The following is a 15,551-nucleotide window of genomic DNA, read 5'->3' as shown; positions in this document are numbered from 1 at the left end:
CCCTATTCACCTTCCAGAGGTCCGAATAAGGAAAGTGTTCGTTTCTTAAAAAAAAAAATTAAAAAATCATCCAAATAGGATTACCCCGAACAACCGTGGAAGTACGTGAATCTTTTCTCGCATGTAGGAAGTAACACAGAGGCTGAAAATGAAAAGAGAAGACAGTTATAATTTTTGGCATGTATTGTAAGGAAACAAAACGTGCCTCAATATTCAAAGTGAGCAATAAACCAATAGGGTACTATGGCCACTTATAAAAAGAGAAACAAATAAAATCTCCGAGTTTCTATGTAAACATTATGTTGTAATAAAATATTAAAATTTATATTATTACGACGAGTTCTCGCTTATTTCCCGGTATAGTTAGATTTACGAATTTGGCACATAAATTTCAACAGTTATAACATAACGGAATCAATATACAACAGAATTTTTTTAGATCAACACAAAGTATGAGTAATGTGAGATGTAGAAAAAGTTGTTTTTTAAAATTGTTAAGTATTCGTTAAAAGATGCTGAATTCAGAGAATTGTACCAATTTTTCACAGAAGGAGTTGTACAAACAATGACAAAAAGGACTGAATTTGGAACAATTTTACCAAGTGTTCACTGTTCGTCTCAATTTTTACATAATTTCTACATTACCTTACAAACTGTATTAATTTCATTCTTTCTAAATTAGTACTTGCTACTTTCTAGTGGTAATGGAAATGGAACTTAAAATTATACTATTGATTAGTTGTATAAATTACAGTCAACGAATTTTGTGTTTCTGGACATGCAAATCATATAAAACCTAGATGTAAAATGCAATAAACTAAAAGTAACCAGTTAGTCATGTAGCTTTTATCATTTGAAAAGAAAAGGTAAAAAATAGAAATAAATTCCTCTCCTGGAATTTATATGCTGGCAAAATCCGGGAATATTCCCATTTTGTTCTTTCCTTTCCACTGGGAATATTTCCAGGCCTCATCGCTAATCGTGACGTGTCCAGTAGAAGTTTCGATAACGTCTTTTCAGCTTCTTAAAAGTCTTAAATTTCTGTTCCCTGTTTAACACCAGCTTAACGAGACACACTCCAATAAATAAGGCATAACTTATACTAAGGTATTTTCTGCCAATTTATCAACTTGAGTTGTTAACGCTAATTTGCGAAAATATTAGTATACTGACCGAGTAGCAGGATCACCCTTAACATTAGGCGAATATTTGATAATTTTAGTCATAAGATGGTATCTCAATTTACCTATTTCCGTTTCCCTGTATCCATTTCTCCTGTTATTCAATCGCAGATTTCTATTTTGTGCTAATAGTCTCAGTATGTTCAGTACAATGTCAACCATTCTTAGGTTTGTATCTACTTCTTACATGAATGCCAATGTCCTATTGTGTTCTGATACTTGTGCCTGATATACTAATGCAAATCACCCTTAATCTCTCCTACTTCCCGCTGAGCCACTTAGATTTTAGCGTTTTTTCGAAAGCCACATCTCGAGTGACTCTTCACCCGTTTAGACCAGCTCTTTTGAATCTAGAAGCTTACTGACGCTCGCTAATGGCTGCACCTCAGACTACTGTTTATGACTTTGCTATGAGTGTTAACTTATTAAAAAGTAGTGTAGAGGAACTTACTTCCTATTGCAGCAGGCACATTCTACAGAGCACAACTCAATTCAAACGTTATGATTTCCTCAATATTATATTAAATTGCAAATAAACAATTTGCTCAAAAAAAAAACTTTATGGCCTTTAAAAATCATTTAGCGTGGATGAACAAGTCAGAACCATCATATGTTTAACAAACCTCGAATACAGACAGTAAGAAGGTAGAAAACATTAATTGGTTTATAAAAAATATTGAAGTAGAATCTTTGTTATATTCATTGTTAGTTGTTATTCCTTAAAGCTAAGAAAACGTTTTTAACGTAACGAAACACTGATCCTTAAACCGTAATACGATATACATCTACTTACTGAATGGATCAATGAGCAAGAGACAAACAAAGGTACTCAAAACTAGTAAAGAAAATATTTCTGAAAATTGTCCGATTCATAGAAACACACTTCACTTGTTTACATCGTTGTTTAGCCCAAACATTTATTGGTAATAAATAGTAATATCTGGTGGAGAATTTTCCTATATTTTTTCGGAAACTTTTCTGTTCTAAATAAATATTACTAATCAAGTAACAATTCCTCATAAATCATAAATTGATGGAATTCATGTACAGCAACTTTAAAAAGTGGAAGATTGTTTAAAGAAACTGAAAATTTTCATGGCTGAGAAGTTTTTCAGGGACAAGTGGAATTTTTTCATCAATCGAAAATTTTCTGCCGTGGATGGAAAAATCGAAGAACTTATTTTAATTGGCAAACTAAAAATGCATGTCATTTTATGGATGTACTTGTTCTATCGAATAATTATTGCTTACAATGACCTTTTCGATACACAATAACCTTACTTCTACAGTACAAAATATCTACTCTAAGATATATATTATACAAAACTCAATATTGTAATTATAACTTACGAGTGTTAAACGTAATAAAATCAAATCATTTCTTCTTATTTTCTGATACAAAAGTAGTCTTCATAATTACATTTTATGTAGTTACTGTATTACATAGGCAAACCTATATGTGAAGAAATAGTGGAATTGCATTCTTTTGAAATAGTTGATACATTCACAAAGGTTAATATTTAGATTTCTTGTTACATTATAAATAAGTGGAAAGAGGCATTTGTATCCTAGTTTCGATGTATCGTCCCTATACCTTACACACACATACTCAGGGAGAGAGAGAGGGAGAGAGAAAGAGAGAGTTGGGTTGAGTTGATTTTGACTTTATCGTAATTTCTTCAGCGAGGTTATATCAGACGAGATCTAATGATCAAAGTTTAATCCGAACCATATCAGCCACAGCTGGGAATCGAACCCAGAACTCCAATGCAGAAAAGGGCGTACGTTAACAACTTTACCATGAAGGACACGTAGAAAGAGAGTCAGAATTAGGGAAACAATATATATATTTTTACTTTGCAACTTGAAATATTAGAAAACTTTCCGGTTCCCAAAAGCCTATTAAGAAATTAAAATTTTTCAATGTCTAGCATTCGTCCGCAGGAATTCGATTGTATAGTTCAATGTGCAGTTAAACGTAGTTAAAAATTTTCCCGTTCTTACCAAAAGCTTTGTTGTCTCCAGAGTGTGTCTAAGTATGTGCATGCGTGATCATGTTTCACAACAATTGCAGTGCATAAAATTCTTTTCTGCAGATTTTGCATAGCACGTTCCATATAAATCAGTTTAGCAATGTATATCCCCTGTAATTATCCGTTGTTGTTCCAAGAACTCCAAAAGAATCATAATTCCTTCTTCTGAGAACTTATGTATAGCGATCTTATTTTTAATTTTTGTTTTGTTTTAGAGCAACTCGAGTTACAGATATACTACCGATTCGACTCTAGAGTTGTTTACGATATGTCGGTTTCATTCCATATCATGTTTCAAAAACAATCATTTATATACTCCCACATTTGGCTAGAAATTCAAGCGCAGCGGTCTCTGTTTGCTCTTAGCCAGCACCTGGCTGCATTTGTGAAATCACCATGCAAACAGTTTCATAACCTAAGCTGCCGTTTCTAGTTTGATGCAATGCTGTCACAGACACTTCTGGATGTCCTTTGGTGGTTCAGTAATTGTGAACCGGCGATGTGATCGCACTTTTTCATCAAGGCTTACTTTTCACCTTCATAAATATTTTTGTAGATTTTCCTCTACATTTGGCGAAATTTTAAATTATCAAACCCATTTTGAATTGTTGCTTTTCGCACTTAGGAGACCCATTCGTACAATTGTCTCTGTGGAAAGCATAGAATAAAGAGATAGTTTTCTCAATCATCAGTATTTAAATAGTGTAGGCAATACAGCCAAAAATATTGGCATATTTTTTACATAGATTCCGTATATTATATATTAAATGAATATAGAATTAACAATTCTAGAGCACACCTATACCAACTTAACTATTAAAACAGCTTTGGATATATGAGTTACATCAGTAGAATCAAACATAGATGAAATTTATGGACACATGGGATGACACATTTTTCGAACGTCTTAGGAATTTGAAACATGTATATTTTGTGATGGGTTAGAAGGCCAAAATGCAATTTTAAAGTTGAACTTGCAAATTTATAAAGCATTGTTTTCAGATCAGAAACTTTAATCAGACTCTTTGAAATGATTTCTTACGAAGGCAATGACATTGATGTTGAAATAAAACATTAACTTCAGTAGAAATATTTGCAAAAGCTTATATCATAATTTTTGGAATCAAAACAAAGATAATCTACATCAAAGTAATACGTATGGGTAAAAAAAATATATTTTTTTGAATATCTCATTTGAGGTTAAAACAATCCCTAATAACAAGTACAGGGCTTACCAAATGATTTCATAAATACGATCGCTCTCTAGTCGTTTTGGTACGCAATCAAAACACCATTTTAGTATACATATTGCATTATTAGGATTAGGATTAGGACATTATTAGGATTAGGTGTTCTTTGTATAACTTGATTGCATTTTGCTGCAAACACATACAGCAACGTCCGATTGGACAGCCTTAATAGTGTACTGTTATTAGAAACGTGTGAACTCTAATATATTTCAAATCATGCTACGGACATTCGTGAACCTCATTAGTTTAAATACTGGTATAATTCTTTACAGCGCTCCTAATTGACTTACACTAACACTTTAGATGTAATCTTCGACCACGATGTAGAATGACTCTGGATTTAGATATTAGTAATTGGAAATTAAGAAAATAGTTATGCTTCTAAATGCTGAACTTTGAAACTTTACTCCGAAGAACATGATTATCAACATGTGATTATCATGTATTTTACATACATTCGAATCTCACTATCGAATCTTCTTATTTTGATGCCTTGATATTATTAATAATACTAGAATGACAGTCCTAATATTGGAATTACACTAAATCGTTAAATTCAAGAAGTGGATGAATTTGAAAAATAATCGGAGAACAATAATAATGAAAAATAAGTAGAAAAAGTATATTTGGTAGTCTTTATATCTAAGCCAGTGACTACATACTAATGCTAAACAGAGAAATAAGAAAGGCAGAACACATAAGATAAAGATTAAAGTTCTGAATTAAGTCCACGAATTCGATGTTTTCTTGCTAAGTCAGTAAAATTAGGAAATAAGTGAAAATATAGTGGGATAAGATAAATTCTTATAAAATAATATTATCCATTCCAAGCAATTTTGCTTTATACAAAAATATAACTTTAACGAAGCAATAGCTATCAGTTTTCGTCATAGTTGAAATGTAGATGTTTTTACAGCAAGAACTTCAGACCCTAAAATGCAGTTATTACTGCGAAAAATGTCATATACTTCCTAAGTGTGTAATATGAGAACTTCCGATTGGAAATGAAACTCGCTTTTCTATTACCGAATAGTCAAAAGAATTAAAAATATATTTGTGTATAAATAACTGTTCATTATTTTCCAAGTATATAGCAGTAGAATACAACAGAATAAAATAGAATAGAATAATTTTATTGTCATTAAGTCTGTATACATACAATTCAAAACTAAAATAAAAACCTACAAAAAGTTCATATTTTACCTATACCAATATACGTTTATCTTCCTAAAACTCCTTAACATTATAATAGGGTAAAGCAACTAACCAATTATACATTTTGCTTTACATTTGAGCAATTGATACATTTTGCGTGTTTATTGGTAGCCTGTTCATGAATTATGAACCTTATATTGTACAGCTATTATTTTTTATTTTTGCTTCCTATACGATCTTAAAACTTCTTTAGCAGATTTCGTATCATATGGAAGAATATCTTGTCTTCGCTGCATATCTGACATATTTTGAGTTACACATACTGAAAATGTATATACAGGATGTTTCGAAACAACAAAGACTAAGCTTGGGAAGTCATTCCTGACACCAAAATAAGACAAAACGTTAAACCAACCTGGGTACACAAATGCTTCCTTTCGGATATATAGGCTGCCGAAAACGCGAAAAAAATGAATTTTAAATATCCATATCTCCAAACCTATGGGATCTAATGTAGTCCAGTCAAGTCTTTACTGAGGAACTAATATGCGCCCTATTTAAAAATCCATGTTTCATAATCCTAAGATACTCACTCACAATTTTTATAGACCTAGTTGGCTACGGGCACGTAACTTGTAGTACTTACCTACTAACCGTATAAAAATTATTGCGGAAGTACATTAGTATTATCAAACATGCTTTTTGAAGTAGGTACCCAAAACCCAATCCATGCTTGTTTCGTTCTACGTTCAACTACAATTTCAATTTTTCCTCGGTTAGGACATGGCCCTGAACTGTTCCTTCAATGTACACTTCTTGCTCAATCCCGTCTTTTATCTGAGGGACGAGTCCTACTCTCTCTCCCTCAATTATAATGGGACATCCAGAAACCACGTTCTCCCAATTGACTGAGAGTTTCAGCTTTTTTAAATTTCAACAAAAGAGGTATCCAGTCTCTCCAACTACTTGTTTCTTCGTCCACGCTTTGTAATAACCGAGATAACAAATACGGACGCAGACCGGCTAAAATTGTATAGTTTACTTCCAGGTCCATCGGTGTTCTTCCAAGTCTACGGAAATCTCTAATTAAGCGATAAATAAACGCTTTGACTGCATTCTCCATTAACTTGTTGTCTCATATTTATACTTTGTTTAAACGCGCCTTGTACCCTAAGGATTTAAATGCTTTCTTTAAAAGTCTTTGAAACTCGTCGTATCTGATAGATTCTAACAATTCTATTTCTAGCAAATGCCAGTCAAGTACAGATCCGCTCAGATATGCGATTACGTAACATGTTTTACATTCGTCATCCCAGCCATATATAGGGCAACAACAGAATATTCTTCTATTAACCGATCCGCGCTCACCAACAGTGAACCACTAAATTTTGGTAGCTTCAATTCGGTGCAAACACGTGCAAACTCTAGCTCAGATTCAGTTTCCGAAAAAATAGGAGAATCTGAATGCGGTGGAGGACTCAGATGGGTGGCGTCTCTTTTCGTGATGTTCGTCGAGATTCGTCCTAAAGTAACCGGCGGTTTAGAGTAGTTCTTCTCCTTATGTGCAACTGGTGGTTGATTATTACTTTCCATGTTTGGATTAGAAGTTTCGTTATTCGTTGGTAATTCAATAATATTGGACCTCATTGTCTGATTTGCAAGGATGGTCCCTAAGACCATCGATCGTTTTTTTCATACAGGTGAATTATAACTTGAGATTCTGCGCGGCCATCTAACAAAGGACCGATGTCGGAAGTTCGTGGCTGCTTAATATGTACATCAGGATACAAAGACGCGCCGCTGATCGAAGATCTTCCGAGCCATTGGGTATCCACTTTACCCTGCATCGTTTGCAAATTATCTGCAGGTAGTTTCATATCTGTTGAATGCGCAAATTTCCAGGTGCAGTATTCAGGGCTCCCCTGGTATGGCAAAGTAGTATTAGGATTGACCTTCACAGTACCATTGCCTGTATGTGATTCTTCAGTAACATCTTTATCCAAATATTGTTTTAAAATCCATACCGGAATTGTCTGCGAACTTAACGATACAAACTCTGGAAATCGTTCGTTTACACCCGCGTGGGCAGAACACGGCCGCACGAGCGCTTTAGGCTTTTGAACACTAGTGTCCACGCCTTGTAACGCTAACTTAAGATCTTCTCTATCATCGCCCTCATTTTCGTCCGCTATCGGGGAACTGCCTGTACATAGTCGGTTTGTATTGACCGTGTAATATATGTTTTTGGTTCCATTCCCTTGACCTTCTCTTCAATTCGTTCTAGAATTATGGTTAAATTAGTTTAGTCTTGCGTCGCAATTCTGGATGCATGAGTAATTTTCTCTGTCACTTCTGGAGGAATTGCATCATTCAGCAGTGACTCCGTATCCGATGAAGGGTTTGGGTCATGTATACCAGTGGACGTTGTAGACTGAAAGTCATACTTGGAGTCCCATTCCATACTAGGGAGTCGGGAAGTATCACTAAGCATGTTGACGGGAGAGTCGGTCGTCATGGCCGAGCCAGCTGAAACCGGTGTGTCGGCATTCTTCGTTCTTCTACTCGGTTCCACCGTTTCCCGATTTTCTATCATCGTTTCCCCATTTTCGAACAGAGGTGCGTTACTTTGACCATCCTCCATTAGTTGAGTTGGTTCTTTATTTGTTTGTTCCAGCTTTGCACCCTCAAAGCCTGCATCGCCAGGATATTGCATTGAATGAGACTCAGCATCGAAATCCCGGGCAATCCGTTGAGTCTCGACCTCCTCTTTAAAGAATGAATCTAATTCTTCGTCTCCACTGAGACTTTCAGCATTCTCATCGTCTGTAAACACGAGAAACTTTCGAGGAGCAGGGACAAGCTTTTCATTCTTTACTGAAATAGGAGAAGTCGAAGGCTGGGCATCGTCGACCATACTCGAGGCGGCTATCGGAGTTGGTTGGAGCCTTCTCCCTCTTTCTCAGCCATCGCGCGGAGTGCTGGAAATTGTGCCTCGATTGGGGAGCCGCTTTCTGCCCAAGTATCAATAAATCTTTTGTTTTTCTTATCATATTTCCATCTTCTCCATTGAGGTTTGCGAGTTCCTCTCATCCAGATCTGATTACAGGAGGTTTTTGTGCAATAAACATTACCAAGTTCGCCGATACAAAACGAGGGCTCATGATTAATTTCGTACCATATGTTCGGAATAAATTCCTTTCTATTTTCCGCAATGTCTCTCGGAATCTCATGATTATTCTCTACTAAAGAACACACCGAGGAAAATTATTTAACTGAGAGATCGCGCCTAACACCACACTATTGCTGGTGCGCGAAACACTAAGCATGCTGAAACAATATATAAAACGTATAGTACTTACATGAAAAATGAAGAATCCCTTTTGACGTAAACATCGGTTAAGTTTTCAGCACTAGCTTAGACTACACATATCACATATTAACTTTTTTCTTTTTATCATAACATGAAACAATTTCTTCGGTGTATAAATCGAACGAATACGTCCCTTTTTCAATTAACTCCAAACCAAATACACAACACAAATATCAGTTGTATAGAGGGGGGTCATCAGGGCGAGCGGCAGAAAAGTACAGTAAGGCAGTTGACGCAAGGCAATTCAAATACCCGGCGCCTCGACAAATTTTGTTACAGAGGCCCGTAAGTATAAGATTAACAATGTGTTGTAGTGACACATGGAGCAGCTTCAATAATACCTGGGTCAAGACATTCCCGGTACATCTCGATTTCACCCGAAAACTTGGTTGAACTCAAGCAGTCAAATCACACTTCGAGAGAACCCGAAGTGTATGGGATTCTTTACAAGGCTCGGCGTCCGTCATGTGCCATCGAGACCAAGAAATGGTAGAGATTTGAAGTTAATCACTAAACTTGGCACCTACGAGAGGTATGCGAGCGAAGCACTGGTATTTGAGGATTGCCCCTTCATACAACATGTCGTCCAACATAGGAAAGAAATTCGCTTCTTACTGCACGTCATTTCCTAAGGACTTCTCTAGAAATTAAATCCAGTCCCTCAATTAAATAACTTTATTAAAGAAATTGTAAAAGAAAAAATACAAAAATGTATTAACAACATACCACTCGGCTAGGGCTGAGAATGATCCTCTAGATTTTAAATTTCCTGTTTACTTTTGACTAGGTTTTCACATAACCTTTGCGTTGGTCATGAGTTTCCTTGGAACACTAGAAATAATCATAGAACAACGCTTTAGAATTTCAATTGATCTCGGGCCACGGTTCACAAAGCATTCAGAGAATTTTCGAGAAATGTCAACAATCCCCATGTGGTTTTTGCTCCCAATAGTCTACTATTGATGAGAATTGCCTTGAATTGAGATCAGTCGACCACAATCCAGTGTAATTATTAGTGGGAAGGCTTGCTAGTCGCAAAACCTAAGTTTTCAAGAAAACTGGAAAAATTGAAATAAATCTCCAAATAAACCAAATTTGCTTGGAACAATGGGAAAATTATACGCTCGTCGGGCGCTATTAATATTGGTGCTAACAGTTCTAATACAAGATGTCAACAAGGGACGAGTACGTTTCAGCTCATTCCGAGACTATCTCATTAAAACAGAATGAAAATTGATAAAGTTGTTAAAATTATTCTTTAATGCTTAAATTTTCGAGAAATCTAATTAAACCACATTACAGCATCAATTCAGACTATTTCAGCCGAATACAGCTTGAGTCTACAGTGCATAGACTTCTATACCATGCCTAGCTCGGCTGGGTTCAGTTTATGGTTGCTGACACAGCCGACCAAACGCGGCTAAATAGTTTCTGGGACGGAAGAGAAGGTTGCTTACTCTCGGTCTTGTTCTTAAGCTGGCGGATATGGTTGTATGTCGACTATCTTACTGGCTTTAACCACCGCACGCGAGTTTGTTATTTTCACATGTATTTCTTGATTACATACTTACTGCGTGAAGTCTACACACGTAGCGAGTCCAGATAAACACTGCGAAAAATCTTCTGTCGCGCCCGCGGGGCTCCGAACTCGCTTTTGTATACTCGGGAAGTAAGGTAACCATAACTTTGGGTCGGGCCAGAAAAAAGAGGGATAGGATTTCTGTAACCTTGGACACGCCTCTTTAAAGTGAGATGGGAGAAAACACAACAATAGAGAGAGAAATTTTATTTCCGTATTTGTCTGAATATCGGAAATCGCATCTTTTCATGAATTCCTGTATCCCAATTTTTTAAACAATTTTTTTTGTGAGAAACAGATGGAATTTCTTGAAGAGAATAATGATTTAGCAGAATGCATTAAAGTAAATTTAATGGGAGAGAATATTCTCCACGTACTTATCGTTTAGAACACCGTTTTTCCTCCTTATCTCCGTTAAAAATCAGAGATTGCCGTTAATTCTGCTTGCCATCACTCACATACAAATCTCTCTTTACTTTACACGTCCTTTATTTATCTCTTGTATTTCATTCATTACACTCCTAACGCAAAAGCCAGGAATCCAGGTTCCGACCGATTCAAAGCAAGTTTACGGCTTTTTACGGCTTCGACAGTAACTTAATTCGACCTAGGATAGAACTTGCACACATTAGGTATGATCATGGATTTACACGTCCTTTATTTATCTCTTGTATTTCATTCATTACACTCCTAACGCAAAAGCCAGGAATTCAGGTTCCGACCGATTCAAAGCAAGTTTACGGCCTTTTACGGCTTCGCCAGTAACTTACTTCGAACCTAGGATAGAACTTGCACACATTAGGTATGATCATGCAAACAGTCGACCAAGCTTCCTGTTGCGTTCAGCCAACCAAGTACAACTCAGTGTCATACTTGGTCCTCCTATTGCTTTATTCCGTAACATTTTAGTGTCTACAGAGCTTGACTGGGAGTCGAACAGGACGCCTCTCCTTCATGTTCCAACTAAGCAGAAAAACACCATTTTTCTACCCTGGCGTCACTGAGATTTTAAGATGAATATAAAATCTATCCACATTATCAACTCATTATTATGTTTTAAATTTTTATTGTTTTATTATTCTTTTCTGTTGCGTATGAGTATATTGTTTAAACTTAAAAAGAAGTAAAGTTCTTATCTGTCCGCGCTTCCAGTGCTAAACTCGGCGACGATTTCCGGCAACAATCTATATTAATGTTCAACATTTGTGTCTCTCTCAGCTTCACATATCTGGGGTACGTGTGTTTGATGCCCGGTTACAAATCTAGACAGGGCCGTATTCTAAAAGTATAGGTGCTCCTGAAACTATAGGTCCTTGTCTATGTTTCGTAGATTCTCTGGACAGAATATGTGATTTTTTAGCCTCATGTTCTTTTAATACTAATTGCAGGTTATATAAAATAAGGGCTGGTCTTATTCGTAATCCTAAGGTACTGTTAATTCCCTTTCTACGTTCTCCAACGTAACACGCTTGTACCAACCTTTCTTCTAAATTCCGTTCATCTTTTCCAAATCTTCACAACCTAAACCTCTTACCATAATGTCAGAACATGAACAGTGTGTGCATTTAGCCTATCTCTGTGCATCGAAATATACAATTTTCAAACAATGAAGAACAGAATAGTAATAACAATATCACAAATCTCTAATGATTTATGAATTGACAACTTAAGTTCGGAAATAAGTGTGTAGATCGAACGAGCTAGTGACTTAGGGCTCGTTGATAACCCAGCTAGTGACAACTAATTGAAAATAAAGAGTAGCCTCTGTAATATAGAAACCATAAATTTGTTTTATAGCAATAATTATATGGTGCATATGAAAATATGATAGCAAAAGACAAATGGAAGCTGTGAAAGTGCCTGATAGGTAATGTGACATTGACAATCGTTGCAAGTAGCGAGATAGGACTGGTAAACTCACCAGAAAAGAAAATAAATAAAATATAACATATATATATGTATATATATGTGTGTGTGTGTGTGTGTGTGTGTGTTATATAAAACATCCATATATATCAAGTGTTGCAAAATAAGTGTTACAACTCTTGGGAAATGACTCCTGCCACCGAGACAAGAAAAAAAGTTCTCTTGAACTTTCGGCTGTCGGACGTAGTTTCGGATCTACAAGGTGCCGAGAGCGTGAGAAAATGACTTCGGCGCCAATAGTTCGGAAACTATCCAACGTAAAGAGGGCGGGTAAAAAATTCACTGAAGAAGTCATACCTGCTGTATTGAATTTTGCATGTTTCACAATCCTACCATGCACGCGCAAGGGATTCCCCAAAGGAACATAGGGAGTCCCAAATAATCTGCCAAATGAAAATTGGTCTAAATGGATATGAATTGATAGGATTTCTACCAGGTAAAATAATTTGTTTGTATTAAGTCGATATCTGGAACAAATACAAAATGGCGGACACCTTCATCCCGTTGTGTGTGGATGTATAATCGCCAGGTATGGATGCTGGCCAACAGTGACGTATTGTGCTATTACATTTGGTGCATTTTTTTGTAGAACGTAACTAGAACATGATTGTATCAATTTCTCTCTTTGTTTGGGACATTGTTCCGCAGTCGAAACATATAAAAGGAAATCTCTTAATTCATGGTTCAAATTCTGATAGAGCGTGAAAATGTGCACTATGCCGATTTGTTTTATTTATTCTTCGTTGAAATGTGCACTGTACAAGTTTACGGCTTTATTTTCCTATATTTTGAGTGCGTAATATTGTCCCAGAAGAAGTGGGACATTCTAACATGTTGTTACTTTCAAGTTGTATCAGAATTTGAACCTTGTCTTTTAGAGAGTTATTTCCCATGTTTCGAGTGTGGGACAATGTTCCAGACGAAGGCATCATAGATTCAATTGTGTTCTATTTACCTTGTACCAGAGTGTGACTTATGTGTACTAGAAAATAACACAGTTATTCTCCTATGTTTCGAGAGTGGGACAGTGTTCCAGTAGAGGTGGGGCATGGATAGAATTGTGTTTTTTTACGTTGCACTACAATACGAACCAAGTGTAATAGCAGAATTTACAACGTTAGTTTCCCATTTTTCCCACGTGGGACGATGTCCTAGCTGTAGTGGGACATGTTAATATTTGTCCATTAGCAACATGTCGATATCAACACACACATTGGCCACATTTCAATATCGATCATGCGATCCCACTAGTGGCATTCATTTAGTTTACCCAGTTTCTTAGTGAGTCCCTTTGCACAATTTCAACTAGGCCTCAGTTGTTGCATCCTTATTGGTATGCAACTGTGCACATTATACTGCATCGGTTTGAGGGAATATTATTGGTGAATTGGCAATGGCTTTCATGTTCTTGCCTTAATCCTTACATTTCCGTTTCCACACATGTGAATCACCCTGCTTCATCTGTTGTGCCCTACCGACACTCCAGATGTCTTTCTAGAGCATATGACTACAAGTTCGCTACACTTAATACTCAGAACATCACTGTTGGCCAGCATTCGTACCTGGCGATTATGCAACCACTCACAACGGGCATGAAGGTGTCCGCCATTTTGTATTTGTTCCAGATATCGAATTAATACAAACGAAGTATTGTTACCTGGTAGAAATCCTATCAATTCATATCCATTTAGACGAATTTTCATTTGGCAGATTATCCGGGACTCCCTACGTTCCTTTGGGAAATCCCTTGCGCCTGCATGGTAGGATTGTGAAACATGCAAAATTCAATACAGCAGGTATGACTTCTTCAATGAATTTTTTACCCGCCCTCTTTACGTTGGATAGTTTCCGAACTATTGGCGTCCGAAAGTCATTTTCATACGCTTTCGACACCTTGTAGATCCGGAACTACATCCGACAGCCGAAAGTTCAAGAGAACTATCTTTCTTGTCTCAGTGGCAGGAGTCACCTCCCAAGAGTTGTAACACTTATTTTGCAACACCTGATATATATATATATATATATATATATATATATATATATATATATATATATATATATATATATATATATATATATATATATATATATATATATATATATATATGGATATATGAGAAAAGACTGACTTCAAACTTCATACAATATTTTTTAATTTTTTCTCTTTCCTACTATAATTTTGTCTGATGTTAATATATGTTAATAATTTCTATATGTTAATACTTTCTTTTGTACTATGCAATTCAAATAATTTATCTATATCCGTATTTAGATACCCAAGATTTTGTTTAAAGTTTCTGTTAATACATAGATATACGTCATCCGGACGTTATTGTGTAATTTAATATGTATATTACTACATTTTTTATATATTCATAGCATGTTCTCAACAATTTATATTGTTTTTTTTCTTTAATAGATGTATAAAATGTACAGTGAAATGAAGTTAGAAGGTTTCTTTGAGACTAACTTATCCATGTTTATACGCTGTTCCGTGTATATATATGTGTGAATCAGTAATAACTCTAGTTGTAAGTCGTAACAGTCACGTTAACTTATTGTAATGATTTTAAAAAGCATGGCTATGGTTATAAAGAATAAAGGCTAAAACTGATTACAATCGGCTCTGGGAGAAAAGCCATAAATGAAAGGATACGCCTCAATAAACGATGATCTTTGAGGAATGTCAAAATTTCCTTCGTGACAAATGTAGCCATTACTCAAAGTATTTTGTTCTGGCTGATTCGTATGTGTGATCGACCTCTGAATAGTGGAGTTCGAAGACTGGATACTAGGTAACATTCGTTCTAAAATAATGGATAAACAATAGAACCAAACTTTCTCGTACCCGGCCGGGTACAGTGCAACTCCTACTTGTGTAGTTGCCTGGATCCATGTCGGGGTTGTAAGAGTGAACATGTGTCTATTCCGGATCCCGCCAGTTTTGATCCTCGAGCAATAACATTTTGAATTCAAACTGCTTTTTAGAAATCATTCAAGGTTCTTCACCAAATTTCCCATAATTATCCAGTAATTTGTTCTCCTCAGATTTCCTAT

This window comes from Thermobia domestica, chromosome 4 (genome assembly GCF_964235325.1).
Source record: "Thermobia domestica chromosome 4, izTheDome1.hap1.1, whole genome shotgun sequence".
NCBI classification, from domain to species: Eukaryota; Metazoa; Arthropoda; class Insecta; order Zygentoma; family Lepismatidae; genus Thermobia; species Thermobia domestica.
Note: the sequence above shows the minus strand (reverse complement) of the source record.